The sequence below is a fragment of the Gopherus flavomarginatus genome, chromosome 6 (assembly GCF_025201925.1).
Source record: "Gopherus flavomarginatus isolate rGopFla2 chromosome 6, rGopFla2.mat.asm, whole genome shotgun sequence".
Lineage (NCBI taxonomy): Eukaryota > Metazoa > Chordata > Testudines > Testudinidae > Gopherus > Gopherus flavomarginatus.
In genome coordinates this window covers 42,026,066-42,046,460 of record NC_066622.1, presented here as the reverse complement: position 1 = coordinate 42,046,460, position 20,395 = coordinate 42,026,066, and the positions used below count along the sequence as shown (strand labels likewise).

Sequence of the window (20,395 nt, the reverse complement as noted above, 5' to 3'; positions counted from 1 at the left end):
CATTGGGTAGTTGCGAAAAAAACACTAACAGAAGGTGTTGTTATAATTTCAAGTACAATATGTGAGATGAATAAGTTAAGATGCAGACATAATCTTTTTAGTTTTTTTTTAAACCTCAATTGCCATGCTACAAGATGGCTATAAAAGTCATTTTTGCCATTCTCTTGCAATCCACCCAAACAGATCAGCAGGAGAAGATGCCACTATCTGTAATGGGGAAAAAATGAAGCAATGGGGGAAAATAACTATGTTTTAGCTTTAAAAGGAAACCACAAACCGACTTTTTCATTTTCCCTAAGTAGCTGGTTGAACATGCTGCCAACAAACAGTTCCTTTTAACTAAAAAAAATTCATAATATTTATGTCATCAGTTTACAACTCCATCAGCAGACAGTCTCTTAGTGGAAAAGCATCTCATTACTGATTATTTCCTAGCTAATGTTAAAACCAACTAATGTGCAGACTTCTCAGACAACATAATAGACAGCAAGTGACATAAGCAGCAGCTCATATGAACAACAGCAATCTGTTCTCCAGATGAGATGTCAAATCGAGCTCTCTTCTGCCTGTAACAAGTGGAAGTTAAGATCCCATGTTATTTTTCTAATTTTTATTTGATATGATTTAAGACAGTAACATAGTACATAAAAGAAAACAAAATTATGTACTTCTCAGAAAGAGTATCCTGGTCCAAAATACTCTTTTCCTCAATAAAACAAGTTCTCATGTTTAAGACTGTACATGAACAATTGCTGAGCACATAATAGTTGATATGTTTACCTACAAATTGACTGCACTACCAGTATAACTCATTACTATTAGGGTACATGAATATGAAAGGCCTATTACAGTAATCATTATATTTTGATATTTCTATCTAACGCACTCTCCCCCCCAAACAGCTAAACACAAAACTAGTAATATCGATTTCTATCATTAAAAAACCAAACAACTTGCGCCTTAACTATGGTATTGCATTTACATTCAAATCATTTTCCTGCAGACTCAGAGCCGTATCTTGCCATTAATCTAGGTGGAATGCCTACTGAAGTAAATGGAATTTTATACAAGAACCGATGGTAGGATATGGACCAAGTAAAATTATATTGCTTTGTAAGATCAAGTGACTTTAATCTCTGAGGAAATAGAGCACTGTTTGATTTGCTAAGGGCCACACACATTCCAATGTGCCACTTTAGATTCTGTATTCATGTTTCATTTCAAGAACTAATCTTCCCAATTTCATGAAAAATCTGGGTCTCAAAATAGGGTGTATGGACAAAATGGACTACAAGAGAACTGTAAACTTTAGGGGTGAGGGTGAGGTCTGTGAGCTGTACAGCTTGATTTTTATTTTATTTATTGCAGAATAGAAATACTTAAAATCTGAGAAAGTACTATCAGTAGCAATACCTGTGATTAAGATCTATACTCAGGGAATTAAATATGAATCTTACTTCAAGTTTCCCTACATATGCTGTTGCAATTTAAAGGACCCACCTCCAATATATCTACATTTAATGATAAACTCTGTCAAACGTTCGAACGGGATAAAAATGGCTTTGGTAGAGGATACAGGCCAACAAATAGATCATACATACTGACTAGGGAGGATTTACAGGAATATAAAAATACTCATAGAACTGATCTTCAGTTAATACTACAAAAAGTTTGTGTGAAGTTAAGAAAGAGAGAGAATGTCAATTGCTGGAACTATGGTAGGATGCTGTGATGTGTATGTTGTTGGAGATGCACCATTGCCAGAGACAGACTGCTTCTGGGAAGAGCAGGTAAGATTGGGCCCCTCCTTGGCGATTTATATAAAACATAGTTGCCAAATTGTCCATGAGAATCTGGACAGTTTTGTTGCAGATCAAGTGGGCCTCCATCCACCTGTTTTCTTCAGAGTGAGAAAATAATGTGAGTAAAACCCCCAACCCCTGTGCTGAACCGGTACTAGTTCCACAGCACCTAATTGTAGGAGATGGTGTATTTCCTGCTGTAACAGGTACTCGTGAGATGGGTCCCTGAAGGGGGACGTGGAAGGGGGGTGGGTAGGTGGAATGGAAAGAAAGTGGATGGAATAGTCCTTCTGTATAATTTCCAGAACCCACTTGTCTGTGGTGATGGTTTTCCAGACTGGGTAAAAGGGTATAAGGTGGTCCCCAAATGGGTTGGAAATTAGAGATCACTTTGGAATTGGAGAATGTGGGGCTCCCGTGTCCTCGACCAACACTTCAAAATGTTTGCCTACAAGCTCAGGCTGGGAACCAGAGGAAGTGTTGGTGTTGCAGATTTGTCATATTTTATTGGTGCAGCAGGTTGCACCAGAGCACTGCTCTGTGCCTGAGGTTTCTGTTCCCGTGGTGCAGAGCTATGAGGCTTAGTTTTGCTCCTCAGGACATCTTGGTACCGGACGGTCCTGGTGCCTCGTGGTCTGGTGTTCTGGGTGCTGTCAGTACTGGGGCAGTTTTTGTGGTTGGGGTTCGCATTTTTGGAGGCAAATCCCGGTGTGGTGAGGAGTGAGACTGCTTTTTTGTGGCTTTGTTAGGACCAGGGTCCTTAGCAGCCATTTTTGCAGGGGACCCCATATCAGAGGCAGCTACAGGTGAGGACTTGCAAGGAGATGTCCTGGACTCAGGGTCAGAGGTGGGTCGGAGGGATCTCGCCACCATTAAAACTTTTAATTGAAGGTCCCTGGCCTTTCTTATCCGCACTGTGAGTTTCGTACAGTGGGGACACTTTTGGGTAACGTGTGTCTCCCCCAAACAAAGGACACACTGTGAGTGGCGGTTTGTCCTGGTATTGAGAGTCTGCAGATCAGACAGCATTTGAAACCTGGAGAGCCAGGCATGTCTGAGAGACTAGTTGAATGAAGAATGAGAATGCTGAAAAATGGGTCTTCAGCAGCTGTCCACCTGAGTTGTGGAGAAAAACAGGAAAGGTTTTTTTTTTTAAATGTGAAAATGAAAGAAAAAGAATGGAGAGAGAAACAATGAAAATTAACTGAGAAAAGGGCAGAGATCAAAGAAATATGAGAGCATAAGGGCGCTGACATTGTTCCAACTGAAACCAAGGGCAGTAAAGAAGGAACTGGGTGGCGGCTGGCTGCGCTCATGGGGTAGCTGCTCAGAGTGATGCGAGATGGCTGCCACATGTGTGCAACCAACTGGGGCACTGCTATCACAAGTCTCTGACTAGAAGCACAGGGCACCAAGACACCTAAATTGGAGCACCCACTGGGACACTCCTCAAAGAATCACCTTTTGGTTAACTGTGAAATTGGTCAATCTCATTTTGCTTCTGCTAGGAAAATTGTGAGCAAAAACAGCAGAGGTGGGATGGAATCTCCACTGCATAAGTAGCACAAAGTGGACTTAGCGACTGGAGATAGCCAAAGGACACTTTTGCAACTTATGGCCTTCATTTCTATGTGACTTGGTATCTCATCTGTAAAATAGGGATAATACTACTAGATAATACTACTCTGCTATCTCACAGTGGTGTTGTGAAGATAAATTCAGTGATATTTGAGAGGTGCTACAATACTGTAGTAATGAACATCACAAGGAAATAAATAATTACTTTTTCAGTGCATCCTTTGAATGGTATGCAATAATGAAGATATAGGGCCACAGATTGAATGAGGAAGATTAAAAAATATATGGAGCAGTTGAGTCAATCATAGAGCACTGTTCATCCTGTGCACTAAAGAAGATAGGGGTCTCATGGAAAAAATAGTATATGATCAGGTAGTTGAAGACACTATCATAATAATATACTATACGCATAAGAGAACCCACTTAAGGTTATATAAACAACCTTAATTCTGACATACCCTAACTTCTGAGTGCGTTTTTGCAAGCAAAGCATTCTTTTAATAGTTTTGTTTTGATATTTAATGAATATTACCTGTACATACAAGAATATTATCTGTACACACAACTGACATAATGCAAAGTTTGTTTTATCCTTAACTAGAGGGCTCAGCACTCCTCTCTAATGTAACCTGAGCACTTACAAAATAACAGAAATCTGTTTTTAATTTCTCTTTATGTCTCTCTGCAGAGTAGGCATTTTTCCTCTGTTCTCCTCCTATATTTCAGCTCTTTAAGGAAATTAGTGACCACTGATTACAAAAAGGAATGCAGTAGCTGCTATAGATTTCATACATGAAGTGTACTGCCAATCCCAACTCCTGGTCTCACATTTTGTGCTGGATTGTTATGGATCTGTTCTCCCTATAGACATTTTCTCCAACAGGAAATTTTATTACCTCACACTTGGTAAAGCAACCCCCATCCTTTCATGTATTTATACCTGCTCCTGTATTTTTCACTTCATGCATCCAATGAAGTGGGTTCTATCCCACAAAAGCTTATGCCCAAATAAATTTGTTAGTCTCTAAGGTGCTACAAGGACTCATCGTTGTTTTTGCTGATACAGACTAACACAGCTACCACTCTGAAACCATTTAAAATCCAGTATTTTCCAGGATTTACCACAGCTCAGGATTCCAGCTTCACCTGTGGTCCACATAGCTCCCAACTGTAATGATTAAATCATGCCAACTAAGTGAAGAGCACTTTAAAGAATTCATTAGATTCACTTATTTTATAGGAGAAAAAAATTAGATTTAAAGTAGGTTTTTCAATACTGCCTTTCTTGGCAAATCTGTGGAAGGAATAAAGAAAAACAAGTTCCAGCCAAAAACTGGCATAACAATTTAATTTCTTCAAATATTGAAACCACTGTGGTGTCATTGTAATTGCTAATGAAGTACACAAAATTCATTTAAAAAAATCTTTCTTACACATTGAAAAAACTTTGCATTCTAACTTTGCAAAACGTGCAGTACTGTTTGGAGAAAACAAAAGGAAGAACAAGTTCTTCCGGGGAAATGCATGCACTTTTGAAAGTTTCCTCCTCTCTCCTTTTAGAACTTTTTTGTGTTGCTAATATCTGAATAGGCAGTCAGTGCTCAATCATGCTGGTCTTCAAACGACTTCAGTAAAACTACTCACATGAGTAAGGGCTGCAGGACTGAGCTCTCAGCTGTTTTTTAAACAAAGATTGCTGCCTGTATTTGAAATGCATTTATCTGTACTGTTCTGTGAATAACTGTAAACCTTGGTGGAAGTATAATGAAGCTTTGTGGTTTACAGAGATAGTGAATAGAAGTGGGCAGGGAAAAACAATATTACATATCTACCTACACATCAAATCTGATACTGCACATCATCTGCATAAAAAGAATATCCTCTTCTGCATGTATTATGGGTTATTTGCTTGTAGCTATAGTAATTTCATGGGTTTATATCCTGGAGCAGCAATTTGAGGAGAGACTCATTCAGAAATAAATGGCTGATCCAACAATAGTACAAACCCCTGTGATTGAGGATATTCTTTCATGTAAGCTAGCAAAATACAATGTTCAATGACAGACAAAGAAAAAAAAACAGGGTGTGTAAAAGCAAAATCAGAACATGTCCACATTTCAGAAATAGATAAGTAATGGGTTCAGATAAAATCTCCCCCATCCACTTAAGGTCTCACACTAAACAGGAGGCATAAGAGAATGAAGTACACTATGATAACATAACAAGGAAGTGTAAAACTAAGAATGATTATGGAATATTTCAATCTCAGGAGTGCATTCTGGCTGGTGTTATATGTAGATGCACGCCATAAAATGCATATCTGGCAATAGGATAGGAGATCAGGAGATAGATGGCTGCCCCTGCCCTGCTGGCCTTTCCTCAATGTCACATAAAAACACATCACTTTCAGCCATAGAAGGGCATTACATGTTTGTGTGTGTGTGCATACTCCAGTTTCTAAACAAACATAATAATACAGCCCCCTCTGCACATTAGTCTTGCTCTTAATAAGCATGTCTCACTGAAGAGTTAGCCCAGATGATTGGTGAGCATCGATGTTAGCCTAGCTCAGGTGTGAACAGCCACACTGCAAAATTCTACCAGAGACACTGTGCCTTCACTGGTGCCGTGATCCCCTATGTATGGGCTTGTCTATACTAGCGCTTAAGTCGATGTAAGTTACATTGTTTAGGGGTGTGAAAAAGCCACCCCCTGAGCGATGTAAGTTACATCAGCTTAAAGCAGTGTCCACACCATGCTATGTCGGCAGAAGACGGTCTCACGCAGACATAGCTGCTATCTCTTGTTGATGTGGAGTAATTATGCTGACGGGAGAGCATTCTCCTGTCAGCATAGTGTGTCTTCACTAAAGGTGCTAAAGTGGCACAGCTGTATCAGTGCAGCTGGGCCGATGTAGCACGGTAGTGTAGACTAGCCCTATGTCACTAGGACTTCTGGGGGCATATTCCATATTCCTTCTGTGCTGAAATAAAATGAGCTGCTCTATGATTCTTTCCCAGTGGATAGTGGGAGAACTAGTGGGGGAGGGATAGCTCAGTGGTTTGAGCATTGGCCTGCTAAACCCAGGGCTGTGAGTTCAACCCTTGAGAGGGCCATTTAGGGATCTGGGGCAAAAATCAGTACTTGGTCCTGCTAGTGAAGGCAGGAGGCTGGACTCGATGACCTTTCAAGGTCCCTTCCAGTTCTAGGAGATAGGTATATCTCTTATTATTATTATTATTATAATATAACTTGTGTGTCCTTTTGGACACACAGGTAAAGGCATTACAAGATGGCATTACAAGATAGTCAACAATTAAGTGATTTAGCCTGCATAATCACTGTAACGTAGGTGAGCTTCCAACTCAAGTGACAGTGGAACCTAAGCTCTAACCCAAAGCACCTACCATACCAGCTAGCCTGGGATAAAAGCAGCAGTTAACTTGGATTCACCACCTACATAACTTGACTGCAGTGGTAGAAGTGGAGTACATTCTATTTGTTTTCAGGAACCAGGCAGAACTTGACCCAACACACAGAGGGTGAGATTTTTCAGAAATGCTCATTGTAGGCCAGTGCCTAAGGCTTTTGAAAATCTCACTCCTACCCTATACATTGTGACTGTATGAAGGTAGCAATGGTTTAAAAATAGTAAAATTGTCCTTGGAAGAGATGTTACTGACACTACAACAAAGTGTCTAAACTACTGACTTTCATCCTCAAAGGATCAAAAGAATATTTTAAACAGATAATGCTCAAGGAAAAAATTAAGTATTTGTTTCATGAATAAATGACCTTCAAAGGGCTTTAGAAAAATCCATGGCCTACAAACACAGCAAGTGCTCAGAATCTTACTTTCACCAAGTTTTTCTTTCAGATCTGTTTCTCAGAGCATTCAAACATACTATTCTCTTATTGCAGAGCCAGCTTTGTGCTCTAGCCAGATGAACATGCTCTAGCCAGACCCATGGGTAGATAAAGCTTTTCAGACAGGCAGAATGTCCTTCTGTAGCAGAATGATAAGTCACTGGATGCTGAGGGAGTGAAGTTTCTTGTCTTCAGAAGAAATGTAGGGTTTCAGGAAAAATACAGGTAAGAGTATCATTTGATTGGAGTGGAACTCAGAAACAATCTTGGCAAGAAATTTGTGGTCTAAGTTGAAGAGAGACCCTTTCTTTGTGAAACACTGTATAAGGAAGGTCTGCCAGGATGGCTCTGAGCTTGCTGACCCTTGTAGCTGAAATTATAGATACTAAGAACACCACCTTCATGGACTGGTGTGCCATGGTAGAAGTCATCATGGTTTTGAAAGATGGACTAGTGAGCTTGCACAGGAGATGGAAAAAGTCCCATTGTGGGGTAGGTTTAAGCACTGGTGGAAATGTCCTGATCAGGCCTTTAATTAATTGTACTGTAGCTGGGTGAATAAAGATGCACCATCTTTCCACCGGAAGGAGGAAGGTACTAATCACTGCTAGGCATACTTGTAGTGAACTAAAAGAGAAATCTGAAGTCTTTAGAGATAGGAGATAGCCTAGAACTGGAATACTTACAGTATCTGCAGTATGTTGGTGCCCAAGCTGAAAAGCATCTCCTTTTGGCTCAATAGCAGGTTCTAGTAGACTCTTTTCTACACTGGTTAAGGATCACCTAAATGGGGGCTGAACCTAAGCATGCTATTTCTGACACCATCCAAAAACCAGGCCATGAGATGGAGTGAGCCTGGACTGGGATGCTTGGTCTCACCCCTATTTTTGCCACTAGTTTCCCCTCATCCAAAAGAGGTCCTATCTTCTTTGGGAAGCTTGTCTGTGAAGTCTGCAAGCCTGTAATACGTATTAAAATCATATTTTGAAAGCACCACTTGGTAATTAGCAACACAAAATTGCAGGCCTGTGGAGGAGGAGACCTTCCTCCCCAGGAGGTCCAGACTCAGAGCTTTTATCTACCAGGAGGGGCTTTTGATAGTGCGACCAAGCCCTTTCAGCAGATTTCTGTACCACCAGCGAGTTGGGAGGAGGATGGAAGAATAAGAATTCAGCCCCTTTTGCAGGAACAAAATACTGTGTGTCTGCCCTTTTTGATGTAGGGGCACAGGAAGCTGAAGTGTGCTATACTTCTCTAGTTGGTTCTAGTCTGACCTTATTGATGGGCAGAGCCACCTTACTCAGTCCCACCAGCTACAAGATGTCCAGGAGCCGGTGTTGAGGTCTTAGACCTCCTGTGATAGGATCTATAGGTCACTAGCTAATCTCTGTAACAGCTCCTGGTACTGGCAATGGTCATCAGGCAAAGAAGGAGTGACTGCTTCATCTGGGGATGATGAAAAGCCACCTTTGAAACCACTGATACCTGCAGATCCAGTTCCACCTCCTCCTCCTTGTACACCGATGGAACCAGCTGGCGAGAGGGAGAGGAGCAGTACAACTCCTGAGAGGGGTCCAGATAACTACCATAAGGATCCTACAGACCCCAATAAGGCCAGAAAGAGGGATCTATTTGTTACAGGGAACCCAAGGGAATAGGTACCCATAGTCCCTGGTGGTTGGGTCAAACCCAGTGGAAGAGGAAGCATAACCTCTCAATAGTCCATTGGGGCTCAATTGACTCTATGAAGATACCAGTGCAGCCATCTCCTGAGATTCATCCAAGTCTCAGAATCCATCAGTAGTGGCAATGCTGTCAGTACTGGGGCACTCCTGCTGGATGTTTGGATGTGTGATGGCTCCTGGAACAATTATGTAGGCTCCTCCTCCAGAATAAGGAGGACTGGGCTGGAAAGAAGAGGAGACTGTGGATAAGGGAGGAATATATCCTACGATGTTATATAAGTCTCAATATCCCCTGGTGTCTGAGGGGTTCCTGCAGTTAAGTCTGATGGATCTAGTGCACCCACAGCGACTGGACAGTCTTTAGATGGACCAATGATAGGTCCAGACAGCACTCATAAATAGAGCTGGAGAGTATCTACCATAATGCTTGTACCGAGGTGGACCGACAGAACTGGCAGATTTTCCTTTTTACGTATCTAGCCCTTGGATCTGGGAGTCTTCATGGGAACTGGTTCCTTAGGTTCCACTTGTGACGTCTCACCTAACCTGGACTTGCTCAGTGAGGATGCACATTCCTTAAGATCAGTCTTCAATGGGGATCTGTCCTTGCGCCCATGAGTGCGCCCTCTACTCTCATTGGGAGCCCTGGAAGAAGAGTCCTTGGATTTAGATGTTGACGGCTATGCTCCAAGGCACACTCTTGGAGGAGCACTGCTAGGCAGTTGAGGTTGATGTACTGGGGGGTAGGGGACGGGGTGTCTCCCTGGCCAAGATGCCTTCTCCACCAGGTGCTTCCACAGGCAAAGCTCCCAGGCTTCTTGGGTTTTGGGTGGGAAGGAGCAACAGATACGGCACTTTGCAGAAACATGTACTTCACCCATAATGTACAGGCAGTGCTGATGGTCATCACTGATAGACACGGATGAAGGGCAGGAGAGGCAATTTGTGAATGCCAGGACTCTGGGCATAGTCCCACAGCTGGGGAGAGGTTCCCCAAGTGGGAAGAAAAAATACTCTACACTAAACTATAAACTTTTTAATATTCACTACTAATCTAAGACTATTACTATTTACATATGTTTTCTATATATGTTATGCAATGAAGTGAAGGAGGACATGATTCGGACTCAGGCCATGAGGTGGCAAGAAGGAACTGTGGAGTTGTCGACCGCACTGCCCTTATACCATTGGTCGGGAGCATGAGGAGAGCTACTTGACATGTGTGGGCCAACAAACATTACTTTGAAGAACTTCTGAACTCGAGGGTATAATGGGCATGCCAGCCCACATGTGGAACACACAGGGACCATAATTTAAAGAAGAAATGCCTCTTTTCCGTTTCAGAATCATTTGGGAGATGGAAATACATCTTAGCACTGCTCCACATGAATAAGCATGTAGGCATGCAGTATGTGTATGTAAGGCAAGGGAGGGAAGTGAATGAAGGGACTTCCTTTACAAAAAGATATGTGACTTGAAAGGCAAAAAAACCAATGTTTTATTTGTAAGCCTTGTAAACTAGCATCCTATGGTGTCACAAAATACATCAAGCTCCAACAAATATTACAGGGATTTGAGGGCCTTGAAGAAGGGAAACTGAAGTAGTGGATTAAGAGTGGAAATGATCTTCCACTTAGGTCATATACAAACTCAAAATTTTTAGATCCTATTTTCTCAGGAATAATTTATAATCAATCAAAGCAAGACACTTCACAGCTCATGTTGTGCAAGCAATATAATGCCTTCTCAAAGGATCACTATGCAATGTGCCTGCCAAAAAATGATCTTAGCATGGTGCACATATATGCCTAATTAAATACATGGGTATGACATCACTCACAACTAACTCTGAGGGGCCATTTTACAGTCAACAGTGGATGGAGTCTATGATGTAATCTATGTTAGTAGTTTTTATGCTGATCCAGAGGAATTTTCAATTACCATATACACTACAAAGAAAGATAGACAGGAGTTGATGGCAAAAGAATTGCTGTAAATGTGCTCCCTATGGATACATACCAAGAAAGCTTACGGAACTACCCCATACTAACATGAGTCTATAAAATTTATAGGCTTTGGCTCTTGGAGTCCCTATTTTGTTCAAACTGTATGCTCACAATTGGCTCCACAAGCAAAATACAATTCAGTTCAGTTCGTTTAATATCCTTTCTATCCAGTAAATCAACAAGTTTCTCTATTTTACCCCAAGGTCACAGACACAAATTAAACATTTCATAAGAGTGTATAAGGCACAATCCATTTGTTTTATATATACACTATTTAGAACATTGTATCTTGGCTTCACTAGAGTGGAGTCGGCCTTGCAGATAGCCTTGGCTTCAAATTTTATTTAGAGATGTCAAAGTGGAGGACACTCAGAAGCTAATATGCCAACCTATTGTTGGCTCCAGTCTATTCTGCCTTTTGCCTGTCACATTTAAACATGTGGTATGAGGGAACCAGAAATTATAGATGTGATAAATAGTAACTGACAAGCAGTTTGAACCAGAGATTCAAATGACAAATAGAGGTAGGGTTGCCAACTTTCTAATCACACAAAACCAAACACCCTTGCCCCGCCTGCTGCCCAACCCCTTGTCCAAGGCCCCACCTCTACTCAGTCCATCCTCCCTCTCTCTGTTGCTGGCTCTCCCCAACTGTCACTCAATTGCTGATTTTCACCAGGCTGCGGCAGGAGCTTGGGGTGTGGGAAGGGGTGAGAACTATGCCTGGGGGTATGGGCTCCAAGATAGGGCCAGAAATGAGGGGTTCAGGGTGTGTAGGGGGGACTCTGGGCAGGGGATTGGGGTGCAGGGGGTTGAGGTGAGGCCAGGGATGAGGGGTTTGGGGAGGGGGCTCCAGGCTGAGGAGTTAAGCCAAGGGGTTCAGAATGTGGGAGGGGGCTCCAGACTGAGTTAGGGGCTTGGGATGCAGAGTGGGTGCGAGCTCCAGGAGGGAGTTTGAGTATGGGAGGGAGTGCAGGGCTGGGGCAGGGGTGTGGGCTCCGGCTGGGAGTGCAGGCTCTGGAGTTGGACTGGGGATGAAGGGCTTGGGGTGCTTGGAGGGGGTGTGAGCTCCAGGAAGGAGTTTGGGTGTGGAAGGGGGCTCTTGGCTGAGGCAGGGGATGAGGGTGCAGGAGGGGGTGAGGGCTCAGGCTGGGGTTGTGGGCTCTGGGGTGGGACCAGGGATGAGAGATTTGGGGTGCAGGAGGGGGCTCAGGCCTGGGGCTCGGGTGCAGGAGGCGTGTGTGGGGTGCAGGATCCGGGCGGTGCTTACCTCAGGGGGCTCCCTGGAATCGGCAACATGTCCCTCTGGCTTCCAGGCGGAGGCGTGGCCAGGCAGCTCTGCATCGTGTGTGCTCACTGCCTTTGCTCTCAGGCACCACTCCCACAGCTCCCATTGGCTGCAGTTCCCAACCAATGGGAGTGGAGGAACCAGTGCTGAGCCCCCCCTGGCCATCCCTCTGCTTAGAAGCCAAGAGATATGTCGCCACTTCTGGGGAGCTACATGGAGCCAGGTAGGGAGCCTGACAGCCATGCCAACCGGACTTTTAATGGCCTAGTCAGCAGTATTGAGCAGAGTCACCAGGGTCCCTTTTTGACCTGGCATTCCTGTCGAAAACCGGACACCTGGCAACCCTAAATAGAGGTCAAGCAAAATCTCAGTATTATCTAACTGCAGTCTTTTGATGTATATGAGGCTTTCTGAAACAAATCTATTAATTCACCAACACAGTAAATACATAACAAAAATTACATCTAAAATTGATATTATATATTAATTGTATTATAGTAGCACCCACAAGTTCCAACCAATATCAAGGCCCTATTTATTGTAACTGCTGTAAAAACAACCCTGATCCAGAACTGTTTGTTTATTAAGGAGGACTCACAGAGTTGAAAAAGCTGTGTTACATGACTGAGGGAAATATATCCTAGTATTCCTTAATGTTTCTCATCAGTAAAAGAAGAGGTTATCAGTCTGATTTTTTTAGTCAAAAATTATGCATCTGATATTCTTACTCATCAGTTGGCGATAAATGAAGTATTCTGTCACATGTTACTGACTAGGATCCCTAAGCAAAAGAGTTGCTCTACTCGGAGTTTCAAAGTTAGCCAAATTGATTTTATTTTATATTTTTTTTAAAAAGAGAAAGAAATCAAAGACAAGATCAAACACGGAGAGGTGTCAGAGTCTTCAGAAAATGTATTTTTCGAAGGCTGGGGAGAAATAGTCTTTTAGAGTTTAGTATTTAATTATAACATTTTGGACTCATAAAATTGTTCATAAAATATTTGACTTGGAATCTTACACTTAATCTAACTATTAAAAAGATTACATCACTAGATCCCTGTTTTTTTCTTTTATAAGACTTTCATTAAAGATCAGAGACTAAGATCCTTTTATAAAGAACCAACAGATGCTTAGATGAAAATATAAATGAAAGCACATTTCAGAGGCTCTCTAATCATTTTTTTTAAAAAATGAGATCAGTAAAAATAATTCTGTAACAATCATATTATCCTCAAAGCAACGCAGCAAACCATTCAGTGTCATAAAATGTTAAACATCTTTGCTGTTATTAACAAAGAATAAGAAAAGGGTACTGGGAAAAGCATACATGATATAGTTCATCTGATACAATTCTTTTTAAAAGGGAAGTGAAACAGCAAGTAACATACTAAAATCCTTTTTTCCCAAAGCAATCTAAATTCATAGCCTGTAAGATTACAAGTGCAAAAACAGATGGGTTTGGACAAGGAATATATTTTCCTGGCTTTAGAAGCATAATATAAACTTACTGTATTTATATAAGGAAAATGTAGAGCATTTTCACCTAGAAGTACACTAGTCTGTAATTAGTGAGTAAGCATGGAATCCTGACCAGGCCCCTTGACTACTAGTTTACAGGACACCTTAGCTGCATAAACTCACCAGAAGAAACTTACTCCTGCTGTAATTCTAATACTTTAAACAGATTTATACCAGGCATTACTTTGGTCAATTTATTATATTTAGCTGTATTTTTTTTTACTCTTAAACACAAGATTTTATAATAGGAAAAGAGCAAGCTGATAAAAGAGCTAACCCTGAATGAGCTAAAACTGAGCCTAGGTTTGAGGTTGACTATATTCTGTGATCATGAAAGAAGAAAATTAAGTCAATTGGGAAATTCACTTCTACACTCAATACCCTCTCCCAAACCACCATTTTCCCTTACTCTCACCAAGCCCTGCAACCCCTTACTTAACTTTGCTTTGTCAAGGGATTAAATCATAGGGCTGGAAGGGACTTCAAGAGGTCATCAAATCCAGTCCCTGAGCTGAGGTAGGATTAAATATAGCTGGACCATCTGTGACAGATGTCTGTCTAACTTGTTCTTAAAAACCTCCAGTGACAAGGATTCCACAACCTCCCTATGTAAACTCTTCCATTGCTCAATAGTTAGATTCCACCCCTCACATCTCACTAAATCTCCCTTGCTGCAAACTAAGTGAATTACTTCTTTTTTTACCCTCAGTGGACATGGAGAACAACTGACAACCATAACAACCTTTTACACATTTGAAGACTTATCTCCCATCAGCCTTCTCTTGTCTAGATTAAACATGACCAATTCTTTCAACCTTTCCTCAGAGGTCAGAGTTTCAAATTCATATTTTTGTTGCTCTCCTCTAGAATCTCTCCAATTTGTTCACCTCTTTCTTAAAATGTGGTACCCAAAACTGGACACAGTACTTCAGATGAGGACTCATCACTGCTAAAAAGAGTGAAACAATTAACTAGCATCTCTTACATATAACATTCCTGTTAATACATCCTAAAATGACATTTGCCTTTTTTGAAACATCACCACTTTGTTGATTCATATTCAATTTACAATTCACTATAATCCCCAGATCCTTTTTCTGGAGTTCTGCTGCCAAGGCTGTCATTCTCCATTTCATACTTAATATGATGTTTCCTTCTTATGTATAGCACTTTGCAGTTGGTCTTTACTGAATTTAATCTTATTTATTTCAGACACATTCCTCAATTTATTGAGATCATTTTGAAGCCTAATCCTGTCCTCCAAAGTGTTTGCAAACCCTCACCACTTGCTATCATACACAATTTTTCCCCTTTTAAAAAATGGGTACCATTCTTTGTATTTTTTTGGTGCCTAAGTACCATTAGTAATGCACAATTGCAATATAAATCACAATTGTAACATTAATTAAATACTATTTTTGTATTTAATATAAAATATGCAGAAGCATTAGTTAAATATGAAGTCAAGTAACATACGAGCTATACTTCAATTGGAGCTTAGAAAGCCAGTGCAGTCTATATTAACACTGCTGCTGGTGCTAACAGCAGTGGGAAATGTTAACAAAAAATCCTGGGCAACGTCAGTGCAGTGATCCATTTGCAAGTGCATTTTCTAAAAGTCTTTAGATGTACATGCAGAGATACTGTGTATTAGCAGAATGCCCTCAGCCATGGTATTCACTCCCTCTACTGGTATGGCAGAGCCCAAAGGCTTGTCTAAATGGTCCATTTATCTGCACCATAGAAAAGAGTGAATTCTAGTGCATACTAGTGTGTTGCACACTAACTGTCTCAGCTGGATCCTTCTGGAGCACACGAAAAGTTCTCTAGTATGCATTAACTTAGTACTGTTTGAAACAGGACTACAACAATATGCACGAAGAAACTTTCAGTGTGTGCCAGCAGGGTCCACACAGGCCGGTTAGTGCATAACATGCTAGTGCACACTAAAATTAACACCCCTCTGCTGCAGACTAATGCGCTATGCAGTTGCCCAAGTCTGCTTTCAGTTTCTAAATATGTGCACGGAAGACACTGGGCACATGAATAATATTAATACAAATTAAAGGTCACCAAAAAAAGACCCAATCCCCAAAGCACCTATGACTTCTCCATCCCCACCACCTCTCTATTCAACTCTACTTGTACAAAAGCCCAGGACTGGCTTGAAAGTCAACAAATTCAAGGTCTGGTAAACTGATTGCTAAATATGCTCACAGAAAATGCCCTTCCTCCAATTCCTTTATAATGAACCCAGAAGTCTGTTAACTCAGGCACATCAGCTGATTTCAACTGCTGTGGTATTAAACAAGTTAAAATTCCAGACTTTTATCTGCAGTAGGATTAGAAAGGAATCTGATTTCTGCATACTATTTAGTACTGATGAGTATTAGGCAAGAGATTTAACTGCCGGCCGCCACAGTCAGCATGAAGTATTTGTTTGGGTTTTTTAAATTACTAAACTATAATTTCTGTGCATTTTAAAATATTTCATTTTTAAAATATATTTAATGCCCATAGAAAACTTGCTATGGCAATAGGCCCTGTCTAAATAAATAAATGTGCACAAAAGATTCTGAATGGGTACATGTTTTTATAAACTAAAAATCCTCCAAAAACACATCCAACTGTGTAGCTAAATTACTGGTCAATTAAAATAGCTTCTTAACTTCTAAAATTGAGTGTTTTATTCCACAGAGGATTAAAACCTGATAATACTGTAATCAGTGGCTCAAGATTTCAAAGGCTAGCATGTGTTACACACATATCTCCTCCTCCCCCGAAATTTTTAACATGTATACACATGTACCACATGAGATGGGAAAACCCCAGGCATCATTACCAGTCCCCAAGAAGTCATTCCAACTGCAGCCACAGGCCCCAACACCTCATCCACGGAGTTCACACCCACTCAGCTGCCACTGGGTTGGAGAGCAAGCCAACCCTGCACTCACCCACCCATAATTTATGTCCTGCAGGGCTGAACCCAGCTTCCCGCTTCAGGTGTTGTGACCTGGTTTAGGCATTGTCCCGTACCCCCTCCCCCCTCACCTCCCCAGTGGCCCTGCTGCCAATCATGTACTCTGCGCATAACAAGTGTATGGTTGTGGCAGCCGCTGGTTATGCATACACAACTGAAATTTCATCCTTTGCCATATATTATATCTTAGCTGATTCCACAGAATTGTACGAAAACCCTTTAAAATGTGGATTCTGTACCTGTTATAGAAAAAAAATGAGTTTTATTTCTTCAGATGCTTTTTATGAGTGGGGTCACCAGCTCATCAGCTGGAATTTTATTACAACTGCATGACTCATTTTGAAGGGGTAGTAAGTTATCTTCCTTCCTATTGTGGAAGCCATGTTATAAAAATCTAAGATATAGCAAGATTTGAGTTTGTCAAATTTGGCAGTATCACTTTTAATTAAAAAATGTTAACATAGGAGCTGTGTCCCTGTCTCTCATGCAAGCATGCGGTAGGACGGGGAAGAGGGAAACAAGATAAGCAGCCTCTCCCACCCATCATGAAATCTACAGGAAGGCCAGGCAGACTTTGCACTCTAGGAAGCACAGAAACTGCTGTTCCTACTCCCCTCCTAGGAACAGACGGTGGGAACTCTGGGAGGCATATTGCCTTAGAGAGACAGAAAGTCTCTCAGTGCTCCATACGGGTGGTCTGGTCTCACAATATCCCTTACTATGGACTGTTCCTAACTGCGCAAATGAACCAATAGTTATTTATTTTACACAAAAAGCCAAACCAAGAAAGCTATTCTAATGGGTCCAGATCAACAAAAGCCCTTATCCATGGAAACTTACTAAATAGTGAGTAAAGACTCAGATGTTGTGGTTCAACAAATGAAGGAGAAGAAAATAGAAAAAATACAGACTAAATATTTTCTTCTAAAGGAGCAAGAGTGCTTGACATTCAAAATTAGTCAATAATTTTGTATACATCAGTGTATACAAAAACCAAACTGTGTATTCTGAAACAAATGTGGAATAACTCTTTTATCTTTAAGGATTAGCTTTACGAAAGCAGAATCAAATATATTACAATCCTAGGATACATTTGCAACATAGTGTATAGAGAATTAGTCTGGTCTCCAACAGTTTTTCTGTATACAAAATTATCTTTTCATAGTTATTTACAAAGAAAAAGGATTTGATTATTTGTTAGCAGTGTTGCCAACTTGTTATTTTATGCTGAGTCTCATGGTATTTGGTATTTTTCTTGAAGCCCTGGCTCCTGGAATCAGGTAATTAGGTGAAAATTTCAGCTTCCATGAAATAAATAAATAAATAAAATTAAAAAAAAAAAAAAAAAAAAAAAGAAGCTCTGCAACCAGGGGCAATAAAAAAATCCCCCAAATTATTCATTTATTTCAATCTTGTGATTGTTCAGCATTTAGGGCTAGTAATATACTATGTTAGGACAGTACTTTTCATGAGAAAATGTATCCAGATTATGCTTCAACCTAAAATGCCTCTGCTATACATATGAAGTTAGTAAAATTTTCATAACTATGCCATGTAGGTTATTAAACAGAGTTAGATGATGCCTAAAGAACATTAATATTACAAAGTGAAGCATCCCAAGGAAAATACCCAAGTTAAGATTGAACATGCTAGCTTTAACTCTGTCCTTGGAGCTCATGCATTATTACAGTCTTTAGTTACAGAATCACATATTGTTTCCATAGGAGCCCTAATTTATTTAGTGTGGAGGATGGATGGTGCGCCGTAAATGAGGCAATGTGTTTCACCAGTCTTTAAGGTTGTGGTGAGGATTCCTTAAGGATAGCTCACTTTATGCTGACTGTTCCTGAAACCCACAACTGGATTGTTGTCAGTAGTGGGCTGGAGAGCATTGCACTTCATCTGATCCTTAGTTGGTGGAGCAGTATTGCAGGCTGCTCCAAGTTATTCCAGGACCCATTTCAGTTCCCAATAGCTACAGGATATGGAGAAGCGGAAAAGTGACTTAGAGCCACTTCTTCACTCCCAGCTATACCAGTCATGAATTTTATGCGGCATAGTATGTGGTCCTGAGAGCCTATAATACAGTGAAAGAGGATTTGTCTATGCATAAAAATATTACATTGAAGGAACCTTGCCTCATTCAATATGCTGCTAAAAAGTCTTATTAGATATATGCTTTTAACGATGGTATTGAATGATGCCACCAGACTCCATAAGATTGATCGCTCATGGGACAGAGTAAAGAATTACTCACTTTAGTATGGAATTGGAAGACTGAACCCATAATTTGTAGTCTGTAAAGTGCCTTTGAAAATGGCAATATATTAAACTCAATAAATAATAAATCATCATCACAAGTAACAGAAATGTATACATAATGCTGTCCTTACCAAAATGGCAGGGAACCAAAAGAGCATTTTCACCAACACATCAGGCAAAAAAGCAGAACTCACAATTTAGAGTAAAACTAAATCTATTACACATATAATTGTGTGTAGTGTAGAAACACCCAATAGATTACTAAATTCTGTTTTAAAATGTGCTGAAAGTATCATGCTAGTACCCTGCTGGGAACCATTTACATTGATATTATTGATATTGATTTTTTTCATTTATTATAAAAACAAATTAAACAAAATAGTGTAAAAACGGAAAAGAGTAAGTCCTAGAATGTCTTAAGATGGAAGATTTGCTACATCAGTGTGGAATTCCTAGTTCTGGCAACTGAATTCTATTAATAATAAAATAAAAGGAATGAAGCCTTAGGACATGGAGTTGAACAGCAGAAGGATCACATATTAGGAAGAACAGGATAGTCTGCCCCAAAATTAGAGTATAAACATTTGACGTCTTCCAGAAGTGGAAAGATTTGAAACTTAAGCTACATATTCAGCACATTACATAAATATAGGAGCAGAATGAGAAAATGATTTCTAACTAAAGAGGGTCTTTAGTTCTGGCAGTTAAAAATATAGGAAAAAGAAAAAAACTGTGTTTAACCACTGAAAAGTTTTCACAACGCACAATTTAAGTAGTCAAAGAATTTGTGAAGAAAAAACCACTACCCTATAAAAGTTCTCAAATATAGGACAGCAAGATCAGTTGAGAAATGTTATATAAATCACAATGACTTATTTTTGTTAGTAGTTACAGTGAACTGTATAGCAGATATGGAGCATTAAGTTGTTAAACCGAGATTAGGGAGGAATCTTCATACCCAAATACAGTAACAGCAGCAGCAAGTTCCTATAGCATCTTGTCATAAAAAGCCATTCCAAGATGGCTACAAAAATATTAAAAATGGTTTAATACATCATGCAGGGGTAATAATAATTTTAATAAATTAGAGAAAATAAGTATGTTTTGAGTTTAACCTTAAACAAGAAAATTATCATTTTTTAAATTTTAGACTAAAAAGAATACTCACATGAAAGGTGTCATAGACTATTTAACGTGGTGACTGAAGTCCTTTGTTTATCCAATAAATAGGTAGAGTTTTGTAGTGCAAGCTTCCTTCTACGCAGGCCCAGCATACCTAAACTCTGTCCCGAAGGAACTATCTCACAGAGTTAAGATGATAATTCTAACTCCATGCTCATTCGGTCTGTAGCTCTCTACTGAAACTGTCAGTATCACTAATTGAGTATCTTTCCAGGACCTGAAGAACA

General features: G+C 40.3%; 1 protein-coding gene across 2 annotated transcripts in view; it reads right to left on the bottom strand.

The window, feature by feature from the left end:
* Positions 1–20,395, bottom strand: part of CENPP (centromere protein P) — a 294,323-nt gene that overhangs the window by 31,610 nt on the left and 242,318 nt on the right. The window lies entirely within an intron of this gene.